The sequence below is a fragment of the Peromyscus maniculatus genome, chromosome 12 (genome assembly GCF_049852395.1).
Source record: "Peromyscus maniculatus bairdii isolate BWxNUB_F1_BW_parent chromosome 12, HU_Pman_BW_mat_3.1, whole genome shotgun sequence".
In the NCBI taxonomy this organism is placed as follows: Eukaryota; Metazoa; Chordata; class Mammalia; order Rodentia; family Cricetidae; genus Peromyscus; species Peromyscus maniculatus.
Genome location: NC_134863.1, coordinates 3,038,115 through 3,054,566, shown reverse-complemented (window position 1 = coordinate 3,054,566; position 16,452 = coordinate 3,038,115). Strand labels below are relative to the sequence as shown.

Below are 16,452 nucleotides of genomic sequence, written 5' to 3'. Positions count from 1 at the left end.
GCAAGCCCTATAAACTAGTATAGCTATATTGGAAAATATATTGGAAAAGTCTAAAGTACAAGAATCTACATTATAAACTTAGAGAAACCAAATAACTCTACATAGAAAGAAAACAGTGGTAAACATGAGAATTAAAACTACACAATAGAGAAAATTAAAAAAAAAAAACCCAAAAGAAAAGCTTGATAAAATTGACAACTCCCTATCCAAGCATTAGAAAAGAGAAGAAACAATACTGTTGCTTGGATTCTACTCAGCTGTAAGTGACTCTATGTTAATGAACTCTGTAACATATATGAAATACACAAGTTGCTCCGAGGGATATACCCAGGGCTGGGGACATAGTGTAGGGTAGAGTAGAGTGCTTTTAGCATGAACAGGTCCTGGATTTACTCTCTGCAATGGACCTGCAGGACACATACTTAGGAAAGCTATGTAGAAGCCCAGAATGTTCAAGCTGCACTAAGTCTGCTAAACAAATTTAATCTGTGCTCCAAAGGTCTCCTGGCATGCTCTGCCGTGATGCTGACAGACCACATTTGAGAGCCTGTCAGGTTGTGGTCTGTGAGCAAGTTAGCATAGCACTCTGGGTCAATGCTTGTCCTCCATAATTGATTAAGTGATGTGGTACAAACTAGGAGTATTCTCCTTGGGGGAAAAACTAATAATTAACTTATTCTTTCTATAATTAGGAACATTTGATCTTCTCTCTAACTTCAGAAAATGTGTGTCCTTACTAGTGTGAGAGAGCTTCAGTTTCTGTGTTTGTGAAATTACATATGAATAAGTGTGCGTTGGGGTTTTCTGGGTGAACACATAAATCAAGTATGGTTATACTGTTTCTGGACATGCTGCTTTAACCTATGGTGAGAATTAAACCAAGATGATGCTATTTTTAGCAATAGCAATTTGGTTTTTGGTCTTGGAGCAGAAAGAAGAATGGAGTATCTATATATGTTTATATGTGTATATGTTTATATGTGTGCAAAAGGGTGTCCTCTCTCTCAAACATTGCCCTCTGTTCAAACACCAGATCAGAGGTGTGGGGATGCAGGTCAGTTGGCAGAGGACTTGCCTTTCATGCCTCAAGCCCTGAGATCAATCCTTAGAACCTCACAAACAGCATGTTGGCACACGCTTGTAACTCCAGCAAACAACCCGTGGCAGCCGAAGGGTCAGAAGGTCAAGTCATCGTGTGGGTGGTCCTGGATTGTGTAAGAGAGCTGTCTGAGCAAGTCAGCAAACTCCTCCATGACCTTTGTCAGTTCCTACCTCCAGGTTCCTGTCTCGAGTTCCTGCCCTGACTTACCTTGATGATGAACTACAAGCCATAATGAAATAAAACCGTTCTTCCCCTTGTTGCTTTTGGTCAGGATGTTTTTATCACAGCAACAGAGAAGCCATGTAAGAAATTGGTACCATGTCAAGGGGGATTGTTCTGACACTCCTGACCTTGGGTTTTTGGAGCACTGTGGTGGCATTTGAGCCTTGGGCTGGAAAAGCTACTGAGTGTTTAGAGCTCAGCGGGCTGTTCTGTGGGTGCTTGGAAGATAAAAAGGCGAAAGGCATGCAGACAATGGAGCATTGCTGCATTGACCGGGAAGTTTTACAGGGAAGCAGATACTCTCTCTGTCAGCGTCATTTGTGTGATATTTTGAATCAAGAACCATTAACGTGAAACCTTTGCTTTACTGGTACAATTGACACTGGTCAGATGTAGCTGAGAAATTAGTGGTGATTAAGAAGAGACCTGCATCATTGAAGATCGTAAATCTGGAAATATTTCCTCAGGGTCAGGGTACAGAAGTTGTAGTCCAGAGACTGTATCTCATGCTAGCAAGTAACCTGTAGAATCACCCAGGTGGTGCTTTGAAGTCGTGAAGGAGTCAAGGAGAGCAGCTGAGGTTTGGCACTGTGTGGTAGGGCTGGGGTCCCTGAAGAGAGACAAGGAGAGGCCATCATTGAAACTGCAGCCTCAGTTGCAGTAGAAGTCTCAGGATTGAAAGTGTCATGGAGAAAAGTTGGCACAGTGTGGCAGGGCGGAGTCCCTCAAGAGAGCCCAGGAGAAGCTCTAGGTGAAGGTTACGGCCCAGTTGCAGAGACCCTAGAACTTTGGAGATGCCTATAACATGGATGAACAGCAAGGACAGCAGCAGCCATGGAGTGGAGGCAGCCTGAGCCTATAAGATAGTGTGTGCTGTGCAAGCCCTTGGGAGCCGAGAAGCTCACCAGTCACAGAAAGCTGACCAATGAGCTGTACACTGATGGACTTTTACTAGAATTTGAATGTTCTTCCCTCTTGGAATAAGAAAGTATTCAACTTGTATTTTATTTTGATACTTAGCAAAAGGCCTGAACTTTAAAAGCACTGGAAATTTAAACACTTTCCATTTCTAGGCTTTCAAAAGTTGAAATGTTTTATATTTGATATCAGTATTAATGTGAGATCATAGGGGATGAACAAGAATGGAAAGGTTATGATTTAACAGTAATGTTAACAGTATTTCAAGTTGACAAGGAGTAATTGTGCTATTTTTTATGTCAACTTAATACAGGCTAGTATTATTTTGGAAGAGGGAACCTCAACTGAGAACATTCCCCCCACTGGAGTGGCCCATGGCTCATTGATGGTTGATGTGGGAGGGCCATGAAGTGGCCTGAGTCCTAGCAGGGTGGTCCAGAATGGTATAAGAAAGCAGGCTGAGCAAGCCACGAAGAGCAAGCCCATAAGCAGCACTCCTCAATGAACTCTGTATCAGTTCCTGTCTCCAGGTTCCTGCTCTGACTTGCTGGGATAATGGACTAACTACAAGCTAAAAGATGAAGTAAACCATCTCTGCCCAAAGTTGCTTTTGGTCATTGTCTTAGTCACTGCTCTATTTTTGTAAAGAGACACCATAATCAAGGCAACTCTTATAAAAGAAAGCATTTAACTGGGGGGCTTGCTTGTAGTTTCAGAGGTTTAATCTATTATCATTGCAGACAGCATGGCAGCAGGTATTGGAGAAGTAGCTAGAGCTGCATCCTGATCCCCAAGCAGAGAGAGAGAGAGAGAGAGAGAGAGAGAGAGAGAGAGAGAGAGAGAGAGAGAGAGAGAGAGAGAGAGAGAGAGAATGAGAATATATGGGCTTGGCACAAGCTTTTGAAACCTCAAAGCTTACCCCCAATGACACACTTCCTCCAACAAGGCCACACGTCCTAATCCTTCTAATCTTTTCAAGTAGTACTACTCCCTGATAACTAAGCATTCACATATATGAGCCTGTGGGGGCCATTCTTATTCAAATCACCAGAGTCATGATGTTTTTTCACAGCAATAGAAAAGCTAACCAAGACACCTAAGTAAGCCATCCTCTTCATTAAAAATGCATGATTCAGTGAGGACTTTCCCATACATATATAAGCTGGAATAGCATAATGACTTATATCCAAGCTTTGTTCTAAAAAAAAAAAAAAAAATCAAAACCAAGTTCACATAGAACAAAGTACTTAAAATCTGTGTCTCAGTCTCCATACTTGAAAATAAGAGGATAAGAATAATATCTTACCTGAGGTTTAAACAGTTGTGAAGTGTTTATTACAACATGTAACACATACTAAGAAGTGAGTAAATAATGCACCATTACTAATAATACACCATAGCCACATGGCTTTTGGGATACATGATTATTGTTAAGACTTGTTATGAAGTGTTCCCCCAGAGTGCATGTGTTGAAGGTCATAATGTTCAGATGGGACCTTGAGTACTGACTGGATTTTAAGGATACTAACCTGCGTGGAATATTGGAAGGTCAGGACTAGTTGGAGGAAATAGGTCATTGGATATGTGAATGTTACTTAAGGATTTTTGGGTCCCTGATTGACTGTCTCTCTTTCCTCTACCTCCCCCAGTTCTCCACTCTCTCCCTCTCTGCCTTTTCCCAGCTGCCATTGCAGGAAACAGCCTTGATTCACTACATGGGCTTTACCTTGATTTTCTATTTCAAAAGAGGCCCTACAGGTTTTTTGGTTTGTTTTTTTTTATGTGTTATCACTTTAACCCAAAGCAATATAATAGCCTATATAGGGTATGGATGTATTATTTCTATAACTTAATCTAATGCTGGATTCATAGGTTAACCTCTAGGGTTGCAATAGATTGAAAATTCATATAGGGCATTTTTTTTTTATTCATGCAAAATACTTGTTTAGTGTTCCCTATATAAGGCCTTTAACACTGGGAACCGAGAATCTCAAATAGCGTAGCCCCTGACATGCAGGCCCCCAGGTGAAGGGAAGATGTGTACAGATAACTCTGGCCAGGTGTAAACAACACCTGCATCCAAGTTACTGAGGAACTTCAGCGAGAGGCACAATGTCAGTCTGTCTGGAATCTTGGAGAAGACAGAAGAGCGTGTAGGAGATGAGGTAACAGAAGTTCCTGGAGGTGGTTATACAGAGGCTCTAAAAGGTAGAGTCTAGTTAGGAACTCTTTAAGGAATCCAGGGGGGAGTTGGTGTGCCTTTCCCTGGTAGGAGACGTGGAAATGGTAACAAATGGCTAGATTTGAAGAACTACAGCACTTGAGCAAATGGGTTGGGTGTGAGTTCTCAGGGATGAGGCAAGGCTAGCTTCCTGTGTTGGTTAACATTGACTGTCCTGTGGAGGAGTCTGGACTCCAGGAAACAAACATCTGCGGATATCTGGGAGGCGGCTTCTAGACCGAGTGAGTTGAGGTGGAAGAACTGCCCTAAGTATTTGTGGCACCATTCCGTGGGGAGGCTTCCAAAAGGAACAAAAGGGCAAGAAGTAGCTGAGCACGGCCTTCCCCTCTGCTTCCTGATGCAGATGCCGCATGGCAGCTGCCCTCACCACTGCCCCATCCCCCTCTCTCCGCCGTGGGGACTTCACTGTCAAACTGGACACGAAACAAATCCCCCTCCTTGAGGTGTTTGTTACAACAGTGAGAAGAGTGACCCAGAGAGAAGAGGGTTCCTGAGGGGCCAGTGTGAGTAAGAGAAGGGGCAGCCGCCACTTCCGTAACCACAGAAGGCTCCTCTGCTTGTGACCTGGGTAGAAGAGTCAGTGGGTGAGGAGATGGAAGAGTCTGCAGTTCTCAGGCTCTGTCTCAGGTGAATAAGTTTGGGAAACGTGAGTGTATTTATTCATAGTGAGTTTTAAAAGCTTGGAATGGTCAGTAATTTTAACAATTATATTATAATTCTCTTGCATAAATTTTTCCTTGATATTCCCATTTTTTTTAAAAAAAATTCAAATGAGGGGGATATAAGAGCAAATAATGGGGGCAATATGATCAAATGCATTATACATGGAGTTGAAAGAATAAATACATTTAAAACATAAATAAACTTTTTATGAGGATATTGAAGCTTTACTAAATGACCGTTTCTTTTGCTTGGGATCTTTGGTGTGGATCTATGTATCTTTTGACATCTTATATTCCTTTGAACAGTTTCTTATAGTAAGTGTGGACACTGTTTTTGCCAGAATAGTTCATATACATTTCTTGACCATATTTTTGCCACGTTTCCACCCTTCTCATAGTCATTGTAATATAGTCTTACTGAAATTCTGATGGATTTTGCTTTTCAAAAGGTATTAATAATTGGTTTTTTTTTCTTCGGAAACGAAACTTCTGATACTTTGAACAACACCCTACTTGATTATTTTTTACAGGGATAAATTTATTACAGCCACAAGTAGTGCTTATATTTTTTTCTTTTAATATTTGTATACTTTTTCTTTTCTTTTTTCTTTCTTCCTTTTTTTTTTTTTTTTTTTTTTTTTTTGGTTTTTCTGAGACAGGGTTTCTCTGTGTAGCTTTGGTGCCTTTCCTGGAACTCACTTTGTAGCTCAGGTTGGCCTTGAACTCACAGAGATCCGCCTGACTCTGCCTCCCGAGTGCTGGGATTAAAGGCGTGCGCCACCACTGCCTGGTTTATAATATTTCTTTTTTTATGCCAAGAAAAGAAATGGAATTTCTGGTACAGAATGGTGATAAAGGAGACAGTTAACCCATAGTATTGTATAGTGAATGGGCTTCATTTTCTTCTTAGGTTTACCCTAATTTTTCTTTTTACCTTGTCCTTTTAAAAGTTTACTTCTTAGCCATCGGTGGTGGCACATGCCAGTGTGTGTTTTTGGTGTGGTATGTTTGATTTTTCAGCCATTATGATCTTCCCAGGATTATTCTCACTTGTTAGTGAAACACACACACACACACACACACACACACACACACACACGTCAGTTTTCCTGCTGAGTCAGTATTTAATCTTCATGACTGCAGAAACAAACTAAAGCCACCCAGAGCAAAACAGAGATGTTGCTAACTTAGCATGAATAAGACTACGTATATTTACTAATTAAAGTCTCCACTGCCTTTCCTCCCATTCAATAAAGAACAAAAAGTAAAGCGTGATTTCCTTCTAAAAGAACTGATTTTGAAAACGACTTTATTTCCAAAATAAGATATATTTAAATATATTTGTTTAAAAAATCCTTAAAAATATAAAATCAGTTTTTATTTCTGAGGGGGATTATAGATCAGAAAATGACTTGCTGATATAACTTAGTTTTCTATAATGTGTTATCTTGATTTTGCAAGTAAGCTTTCAAGTTTTTTGTTTGTGTGTTAAGTTTCCGTGACCTTTCTTCCTGAATGAGCAGCACAGCCTATCTGAGAATCAGGACTTTGTCCTGGCAAGGGTCAGTTTGCAGAGAGCTTAGCCGGTCTGTGCTGCCTGGTTTAAATAGCCAGACACCTGCTGAGCAAGCCCTGTGAGTGGCTGTGCCGGCTTCCTCACTTACGCTTTGCAGAGCTGGAACACAAAGACCACGATTGTTACCCAATAAGCCTGAGTCACATACTTCTACCAATCGCCTTAGGAGAGCTGGTTACCATGGAATCCACCATCTGTTCACTCCCCGCTGCCGGAATGTGATTATCCTTGCTGGGCTGGGAACGTGGCGTTAGCAAGGGAGTCTGTGTAGTGTGAGATTATCTGCGGTGCACTGGGCTATGGGGAGACTCCATTTGGCTTACTGGAAGAACAAATGAGGGGAATTGTGCTCCAGCCATTTGTGACTTGTAACCACAAGGAATAAATCAGCTTTTCTAGGGTAAGTAACCTGGTACTGCATATCCACTTTGTACGGCATTTGGTGTGAATATGATCTTTCTGTGGTCAAGGAAAGGAAGCCCTAAGCTCTTTGGTAAGAAACTCCCCCCACCCCCCAAAAGAAAGCTTGCACACTTGTCTTTTATTGATTTTAGACAACAACTACACGTTGGAATTATCCTGTAATGTTTCAACGTATTTCCTGCTTGTGAAAGTGCACTGTGATCCTTGAATGTAGCAAATACAGTCATCTTGTAATGGCTTCTACGGTGTTCTCACTGAAACACACCATGGCCACAGTGGGTTCAATGTCTATTCTTATTTGAGAAATGACTCCCATCAGTGGCATTTGTAGATTATGCTCAAACTAAGGTTTATAGTGGACCACATGTTTGAAGTGTGTCTGTGCAGGTCTCAAGGGCCAGCGCATGTGGAAACAATGTGACAGCGATGTAGCGACAGATGAGGCTCTGAGATAAGGGAGGGGGAGCCATGACTGGCTTCTCAAGAGCTTCCTTTGTTACTGTTATTTCCTTTTGTCCACAGCTACTTAGAATGTGTGTTACATATTGTCAGCCTCAGAAGGAAATTTTAGTTTTAACAAATGGATGACTGACATTTTTCCTTGTGGCTCCGAGGTTGGTAGCTCAAACAAGGGACTACTATGTCCTTTGTAAAGCATCATTGTATTTCCTTCCCCCAAACTGCCCTAAAATATAAAAGTGTAAAACAAAAACAGCTGTATGCTCTGGAGACTTCTTTTGTGTCGGTGTTTCTGTCCTTGAAGCCCCAGCGCACACCCTAGCACCCTGAGTTTAGCTGGTCTGCCATTTTATCTTCTGTAGGGAGGGCTGCAATTAGAGGCTTTGCATGTGCAGTTCAGTCAAACTTGAACCATGTTGTCCTCTTGGGTGTTCATATTAGTGAGCCAGTGGCTACCTAGAGAGCTAGAAACTGTCACTGGTCACAGGCACTGTGGCTTTTTTTTTTTTTTTTTTAAGCAGTATGAAATCAGTGAACCTGGTATTATTAGTCAAGGACTCAGGTTTGTATTTCATTAATGGTTTTCAAGCCTAACTGTTTTTGTAGAGTCCTGGTATTAACTATAATTGACTTTAGTATTCTGCATTTATAGTAAATTTTTAAATAAGCAAAATAATCTAGGTACATACTATCTTTAAGAAACATTTCTCAATAATACTAGATATATGTACCTGAAAACTTCCTTAATAACTATACAATGTTTTCAGCTAATCTTGTGTTACTCAGAAAAAAATTGACTAATTAAAATCAATAAATAATTGAAGGCATATAAAGTCAAATTGTGCATTTATGGCACTATTGTTGCTTTAATTACCCTGTATCTTAGAAACCTGAAACAGCGTTGGAGTACAGTGTGCTTACCATGTGCCTTGGCTCTAGTTACTCAGGCCACGAAGTGGGCAGTACAAATCTACACTCCACCAGTTGACCATTTGTGATGTGCTACTGTTTTCCAGTTACCAACTTCAGTTAGCAAGGTGGACGTCTGTCATGGTGTTGTAGGCTTTGGCAAGTACACTTGAAAACATATTTCTTAAGATCTTGTTTGTTCAGGTTTCTAGCATAACAAATAATAAACCTTATTTGATAAAGTGTGATCAAAATCTTTTTGCAGAATATTCACATTGAAAGGGAAAAGTGTCCTGGCTTGATGTAAAACAGTCTCAGTGCCCAGCTGTCTTACCTACCAGAGCATAAAACTCTCATGGAAGTCCAAGGCAGGAGTGGGAAAAAGGGAATCTCCTCTCTGAAGGATTAAATGAGCAGTCACTCACCTACGACTTTAGAATGGGATTTTCATTTTGTCTTATGTGAATAACAACATGATGAATATTTCCCTTTTCTGTAATTAAAAAGTATTTTTATTTGGATGCATGATTTTGAAAGAATAAAAGGTTCAAAGTCTTTGTTATATCAACCACTGACAAATTTGGCAGCTCTAGACGGTGATCCCAGCTGAGATGAGTGGAGGGCAGGCCACGGGCCAGTCCACACAGAGCACTGGTTGTCCCGGTCCAGGTACTCACAGTCCGGGGTGCAGAGCCAGGTGACTGCTCCTCACTTCCTGTGGGTTTAGACCTTGTGAGATGTCTACTTCTATTCATGGTTTTGCCAGCCCTGGTGCTGGCCTCTTTCGTGAGGATTGAGAATGCATGGATTCTTGGGTCTGCTGAGAGCACCGGCTATGATTGTCCCCATCTTTCTGTGTGTGTGGGCTGCTAGACTTCAGTGGTTTTTGAGCTATTTGCTAACTCTCTCAATGCTAAGATTTTTTTCAGGTCTTCAATGAAATTTAGGAACCATGTGTGTTTTATGTTGATAAATATGTAAAATGAACTATTCAGTGTTGTTTCTTATAAAAGAGTATTAAATATAAAACTAAATGAACTTGACAGTGATTCAGATCATTCACTATCAAGGCAGACAGCAAATCATTCTACTGTGAGTTCACATTAGGTTGGTCATTTTTTTAAATATTATTTGACACATAATGCTGAAATGCTGCTTGACCTAACATAGTCCGGTAAATAGGTCATAGAGCTAATACTAGAGGTTAATTTTGAATAACTTTCTTCCTGTTTTTTTTTTAATTTTATTCTAACTTCTGAATTAAATCCTTCTGTCTCTTTAGAGCTTAGATTGTTTTCAAGTTCACTGTTTGAGGCCCCAGTGACCTGCTTTGTCCTTGAGCTAGGATGATGGAGTAGAAATAGGGATTTAGATTAGAAAATCTGTATCCTGTCATTGCTAGCAAATGCTGCTCTGCTCAGAGATATTTGGAGCTGCCTGTTAGTTTTTGTTGTTATTTTGCTTTAGTAGACGTTCTGCAAATTGTTCTGTTCTCTTCTCCCACAATTATGTATTGTCATGATTTCAAATAATACTTAGAATGAGATAATTGTATACATCAGCAAAATTTTGTGTTGTGTTAGATGCAAAGCCTGTAACACAAGCATTAAAAACCCAATTTTAGAGAAGAATTTCAGGCCTATGAAGACAAAACAGTTTATCCCAGGTCACAAAAGCTGTGAAATTCTCATATTGGTTATGGCAGTTTAAATGCAAAGGTGAGAGCAAGATCTACTGACTTTACTCCCCCGGTGAGTAGCAAACAGGGTGGGAGGTCTCCCTAAAACCCCACTGGTGGAATTTTCAGTGAGCATTGAGAGCATAGGTCTAACATAATTTTCCCAAGCATCAAATTCACAGGAAACATAGGTTTCTTATTATAAATGCTTGACATTTTAAAAAACATACCTGTCAAAACAAGTGGATACCTGGGTGCTCAGTTTGTATGTTGTCTCCCTCTGGCTGTCTGTACGTGGACGTTAAATGACAACTAGAATCCTGCTGGGAGACTCTGAGGTGGATGGAATGCAGTGGGGTGAACACTAAGGAGAGACAGTCCAAAGGACAGGGGTAGTCTACTCTGTGGTACACATCTGTCACCTAGATGTCACCTGTTCCTGTTGTGGCTCAGTGGGCCTCTTCTTTGGACGTCACCGTGCTCTGCCTGGGTGGCTTATGTAATTTCCACTTCCTCTGTTCCTTCACCAACTACATGTCCACCTTTCCTAGGACCCTCTTCATACTTATCAAGACATTCTTTCTTTGAAGATGTTACTGTCATTAGTGTTAACTTTTCATGTCTTCATAAAATAGTTATTGAACATTGACTTTGTGCTAGGTGCTAGGATTTGGTGCTAGGGTACAAGGTCATTGGTGAAATTTTCATGAAAGTGGGATAAGTCATAATAAACATTAAAAAATTGAACTTTTAAGCAGTGTCCTTTTTCTGAAGAAATAAGTATTGAGGGGTTGGGAGCAGTAGGCTTTAGATTAGGTAATCAGGAATTGTTTTATATAAAAAAAAGTCTCATTTAAATGGGATACATTACATCATAAAACAATCACATGTGATCCAGTTCCGTGGGAGTGTTGTCTTCACTGTGGGGAGAAGATGGAGGGTGCAATCAATAGGATTAAACAAAAATCTTGTTAAAAGGCTAGTGAGGAAATGTCTCGGTGGGTGAGATGCTTTCTGCCAAGCCCAAGGGCCTGCGTCCCACCCCTGGGGCACTCGCCTGATAGGAGGAGGGGACCGGCCTCCTCTGGTTGTTCTTGTATCTGCATGCATGTCCTTCCTCTCAAACACAAATTAAAAAGTCTTTGGCCTCTTATGCTAGGGATGGGCACTACAGATACATTTTCTTTCATAACTTAATGCTAGTACGTGCTGTTTTTAAACCAAGATGTTAATAGACACAGACATAACTTGAGAAGACATTTCAGGACAGTGGGGATGATCTGTCAGCATTTAAAAGTCTAGCACAAAGCTAGACATCTTGGCTCACACTTGTAATACCAGCACTCAGAAGGCTAAGGCAGGAGGATTGCCGTGAGTTGGTCGTGTCTTATTCTTGGTATAAATACGTATTTTATATATATTTAAAGTCAACACACAGAGTGAAATTTGTGTAGTCAGAAGTGTCCTTGAGAAAGTCTTAGGAAGGCATAGCTGTGGAAATTAATCTTGTCAACATGGTGAGTGTGGATCCTTCTCCACATGAGCTAAAGTGATTACTTTGCTTGAGTTAAGGAGCGTGTGCTGAGGGCTCATCTTTGGAGTTACGATGACCAGAAATCAGGCAGCACCTGCTTGTAATCTCTCCGGCCTCCCTGCACTGCCTTGCACTCTGACCACACCAGGGCACAGTGTCAAAGCGCTGCGCCTCTGAGCATGCTCTCTCTCACACGTGCCTCCTTCTCTCTACAAAGCGTTTATAGTTCCGCTTGAGTAACCTTGAATTTGAGTAGGAAGGAGTTTGCCATCATTGCCTAGGACATTGACTTTGCTTCTTTACAACTTCTTATAGATTTTAAATTGTTAATAATGGTTTTACAGAAATGTTATGATAAATATAAAAGTTAAAGGTAAATTAAAATGTGACAGAGAAGACAAGCCTCTTTCAGGTAATGGTTACAACAGACTATTTTATGTTTATATTAGAGAGTATATAGTAGCAAAAACTCTAAGGATAAACTTCCTTATAATAGTGCTGTTTTTAAAGCGGGGTGATTTGTTTAACAACAACTTTATTATTACCATTTGTACTCAGATAAAAATTGCACAAATGTTGGTAAAAGGCATTACAGAGAGGACCCAGACAGTGAATGTGGAACTGAATGACTGTGAAGCCCTTCACTGTCCCAATGCTGTGTTAGGGAAATAGCTCGTACTCTGCCGAGATTAAGGGGCTTGAATGCTCAAGGGAGATCATGTGATACAAGCCATGGAACTCTTACAGGAGGAAGTGTAATATGCAAACATCTTCAGAATGTGGGGTTAAGCAGTAGGCAGTGCTGAGACATATCGCGAAGGCAGATAATGTATTCTGGGAGAAAATTGTAGGGTGCTAAGCTGTGTTTTTTACGTTCTGTGGTTGTCTTGTTTTCTCTTTTGTTTCTATGACCAAAGCAGTTCAAGGGAGAACGGGCTTATTTTGGCTTCAGAGAGGGAACCCGTCCTGGAGAGGAAGGCGTGGCAGCAGAGCATGAAGCCAGCGTGGCAGCCAGAGGCATTGGGGAAATAGGAAGTGGGACCAAGCTGTGAAACTTAAAAGCTTTCCCCTAGTGTCATACTTCCTCCAGCAAAGATGGCCACCGGCCTGGGGCCATGTGTTCAAACACATGAGCCCTATGGGTGCATTTCATTTTTAAACCGCAGCAGTGGTTATGTTAAACTCTGGCAGTGATGCATTGACAAGCTGTATTGTAAAATCAGCCTGCTTGTTTAACCTTCCGACATCACATTACCCTATACAACCAAAGATCTATAATGTGGGGAAAGGTGTGTGCCCCAACCTAGTCAGTGCTGATGTGAAGTTGCACGAAACATTCTTCCTCTTCACTTGGAAATAGCCAAACTCCATGAAGAGTCAGCTGACCTCAGCATCAGACTGTTTTCTATGAAGCTGACTTTTCTCCTTTACATAAATGAAGAGCATGGTATTTGTATAAAACTTCTAGTATGGAGCAGATCAGATGGAATCTCTCCATATCAAAGTTAGATGGCTGTTGCTATGACAGAGAAGTAAAGGCAGTCTTGCCCTTGATAATCTCACTTTAGTGACTTGTGTATTAACACACGGCTCTTAAATAACAGTGGTGTGGGAAGGTGCTGTGGCTGCACAAAGGGAAAGAAGACTCCGTGTCCTGTCCGAGAGCAGGACAGTGTCACTTTTGAGACAGCTGTACAGCGACTCTTGAGAGTAATAAGAGATTTGCCAGGTGGTTAAGGACTAATATCAGAGGAATATACATAAAAAGTCAAACACTATAAAAGAATAATACAGGTTTGCAATATAAGAATGTAGGTTGGGTGTGGGCGTGCAGTAGTTAGGAACTATAAGATAAAGAGCACCAACTTGGGTTGCTGTAGTGAGTTTGTGGCGTGAGCTCACTGAGATTTTAAGCTGGTGAGCATCGTGGTTCTGTGCATGTTCTGGAGCTGTGACCTTGGCAGTTCTGTGGGAGTGCAGGGCCTTGGCATTTCCCAGGAGCAGTGGGACAACAGGTCATTGGAGTTAGGGGGTGGCAAAAGGGTATAGAAGGGACGGAACTTTCAGTGAGTAGAATTATTAGGACAGCAATTAATTGGCTATATCAATGCTGCTGGAAGATTAAGAAGTGTTGAGAACAGCTTGAATGTGGGTAGAGGAAATATCATTAGCTAATACTGATGACACAAAGAGGAGGTAGAATTGAATCCCATATTTGACTCAGAAATTTCATTTATTTCTCATCGAATGTCTAACTGGCTCTGACTGGTATATGAAATTTGTGCCCTTTACCTTTTTTTAATATTTAATTAAATTTCTTCTTTGACAATCTCATATAGTGCATTCTGAATACTGTTACCATCACACCTTTATCTCCCTTATACCCTAGGTCCTATCACTCCCCTTCCCACAAGTTCCTTTCCTACATCCATATTGCTTTTAAATTAACATATGAGATGTTAGATATCATCGTGACATTTTTTAACCAAGTGTGCTTTGGCAATTCTTCCTTCCATTCTGCTGTCCCTCAAGTCCTGTGTAAGGCCCGAATTCTCAGCATGCTGCCAGCCTTTCCCAGCTTCCCATCAGCAGAACAGCAAAGGTGACAGGAAAGGAAAGCGAGAGACTTGAAGATTTTTAATTTTCTTCCTACACATACCTCGATTTCTCACGTTCATTACCATTTCAAATTGTTGCCTGCAGGTGACTGAATTCTTGCTGAAGGCAAAGGCAGAAAACAGCCTTCTGAACTCACAGTGTAAATCTACTACACATGCATTCATGGAAAGTCTGACCCTAATGAGCTAGCAACTTATCCCACATACCTCAGTTGTAAGATACTGAAGCCGTGTGAGTGCTGAGGACAACCATGGCTAAGATTTCAGTTTTTGTTGTTGTGAAATGATAGGAGGGAACATTGTCATTAACTAAACCCCTTAAATATTTAATAAATTACCACCTTTTCTTAATTTTTGCATTCTTTCTCTAACATTTTATCTATCATTACCATGCTCAGTTGATGCTTGAAATAGTTCATGTAAGGCTGGCCAGGTCCACTTTTAGTCATTATTTTGTTTTATGTTTAGATTTGTGACTCTTTGAAGATGTTTGAAGACAAACAACATAGCTAGAAATATCAAAAGAAAGGAAAACATGTGGTATCTCACAAATACATAAACTATATAAAGAAAACAGTCTTTAGCTTACTGATGTCAATTATATACAGATTTAGTCTAAGATACTACAAGCCTAAGTCAGTGACTCCCACACTGTCTCAGGGTCTCTCCGTTTAGCTTATCAGAGAAAATTCATTTTTCCAAATATCTGTGAGGCCTCAGTCCATTCCCACTCAGTTCTCCCTGATAAGGTAATATAGTAGGAGGTGGTTGAATTTGCTGTGACTGTGTGTTCATGAGTGCTTGCCTAAAGCCACGTGGATAGAAATTGTAGAGAAAGCACTCACTGGAAAGAGGGAGTCCTGCTCAGACCTCCTTAAAGTGCTGGAGACTAACTAAGGAGTCGAGGCTTCATCGGTAGATATGCTAACTTCCTCTTCCTGAATGAGTCTTTAGGTATTTGTTTTGCCTTTTCTACCTGTCTTCTTTGCCTTCTGTTGCTGTGAAAAATCACTGACCAAAACCAACCTTGGAGGAAAGGTTCATTTGCCTTATATATTCTGATCATGATTCATCACTGAGAGACGCCAAGGTCGGGACTCAAGCAGAGCAGGGCCCTGGAAGAACACTGCAGCAGCAACCACAGAGAACTCCTCTTTCCGGCTTCACTATGGCTTGCTCCATTTGCCTTCTTAGACAACCCAGGACCACCTGCACAGGGATGGCCCCACCCGCCATGGGCTGGGCTGTCCTGGGTCAGTCACTAATCAAGAAAATGCCCAGGCTTGCCCACAGGCCAATTTTATGGAGTCATTTTCTCAGTTCAGGTTCCCTGTTCCTAGATGACTCAAGCTTGTATCAATTTGACAAAAAAACAAAGAAAGAAACAAAGAAACAAAAACAACCAAATAACACAATCCCTACTAATCTTTTAGGAGTATCAGCAGATTCAACATTCTGCTGGTGATGCCATTGCACATAACGTGTTTGTTTCTTCCTGAATTACTTAAAAGCCAACTCCTCCTGACAGTCGTGAAAGCAGTGCAGGCAGACAGAACTGTACTTGCAGATACTTGTGAGTATTTGTGACTTTTGAATATAGAAATGAAACCAAAAATCCGCAGAGGAAGAATACCATACAAGAAGGCAGATTTGAATTAAAAAAAAAAAAAACAAAAAAAAAAACCAACAACCCTGATTTTGAATGTATTTATTATTAAAAGGAACATTTATTCCTTTTAAAGCTGGAGGCAAATGGGCTCTTTTCCCCCATTGGTGGGGGACATGTGTGTGGAAGTTAGAGGACAACCTCAGGAGTCAGTTCTTATCTTCCACCATGTGGGCTCTAGGGCTTGAACTCGGGTCTTCAGGCTAGGGAGCAAGCACTTTTACTGCTTAGCCATCTCTGCTGGCCAGCAAAGCCCTTAATCGAGATAATTGCAATAACAGTCTTCAGTCACAAGGGCTAATAGCTACTTCAGTGCGTTATTGATTTTATTTTTTACTTTAAAAAAAAGACTTATTTTATTTCTAGTTATGGGTATAAATGTATGTTTGTGTGTGGTTATGTGCGTCTGAGTGTCCACGGAGGCAGGAAAGGTGTGGATTCTG

General features: G+C 40.9%; 1 protein-coding gene across 11 annotated transcripts in view; it reads left to right on the top strand.

Moving 5' to 3' along the window:
- Positions 1 to 16,452, top strand: part of Fgd4 (FYVE, RhoGEF and PH domain containing 4) — a 197,719-nt gene that overhangs the window by 36,169 nt on the left and 145,098 nt on the right. For 2 of the 11 annotated variants that reach the window (XM_076548389.1, XM_076548387.1), the window contains exon 1: positions 6,759 to 7,122. The exons of 5 other annotated variants lie outside the window; for them this stretch is intronic. The gene's annotated coding sequence lies outside the window, so the exon portion shown is untranslated. Of the gene's footprint in view, positions 1 to 4,958; positions 5,112 to 6,758; positions 7,123 to 16,452 lie in introns of those variants that run through there. 4 more of the 11 variants (XM_076548388.1, XM_042258957.2, XM_076548390.1 and 1 more) reach the window with 4 other exon arrangements.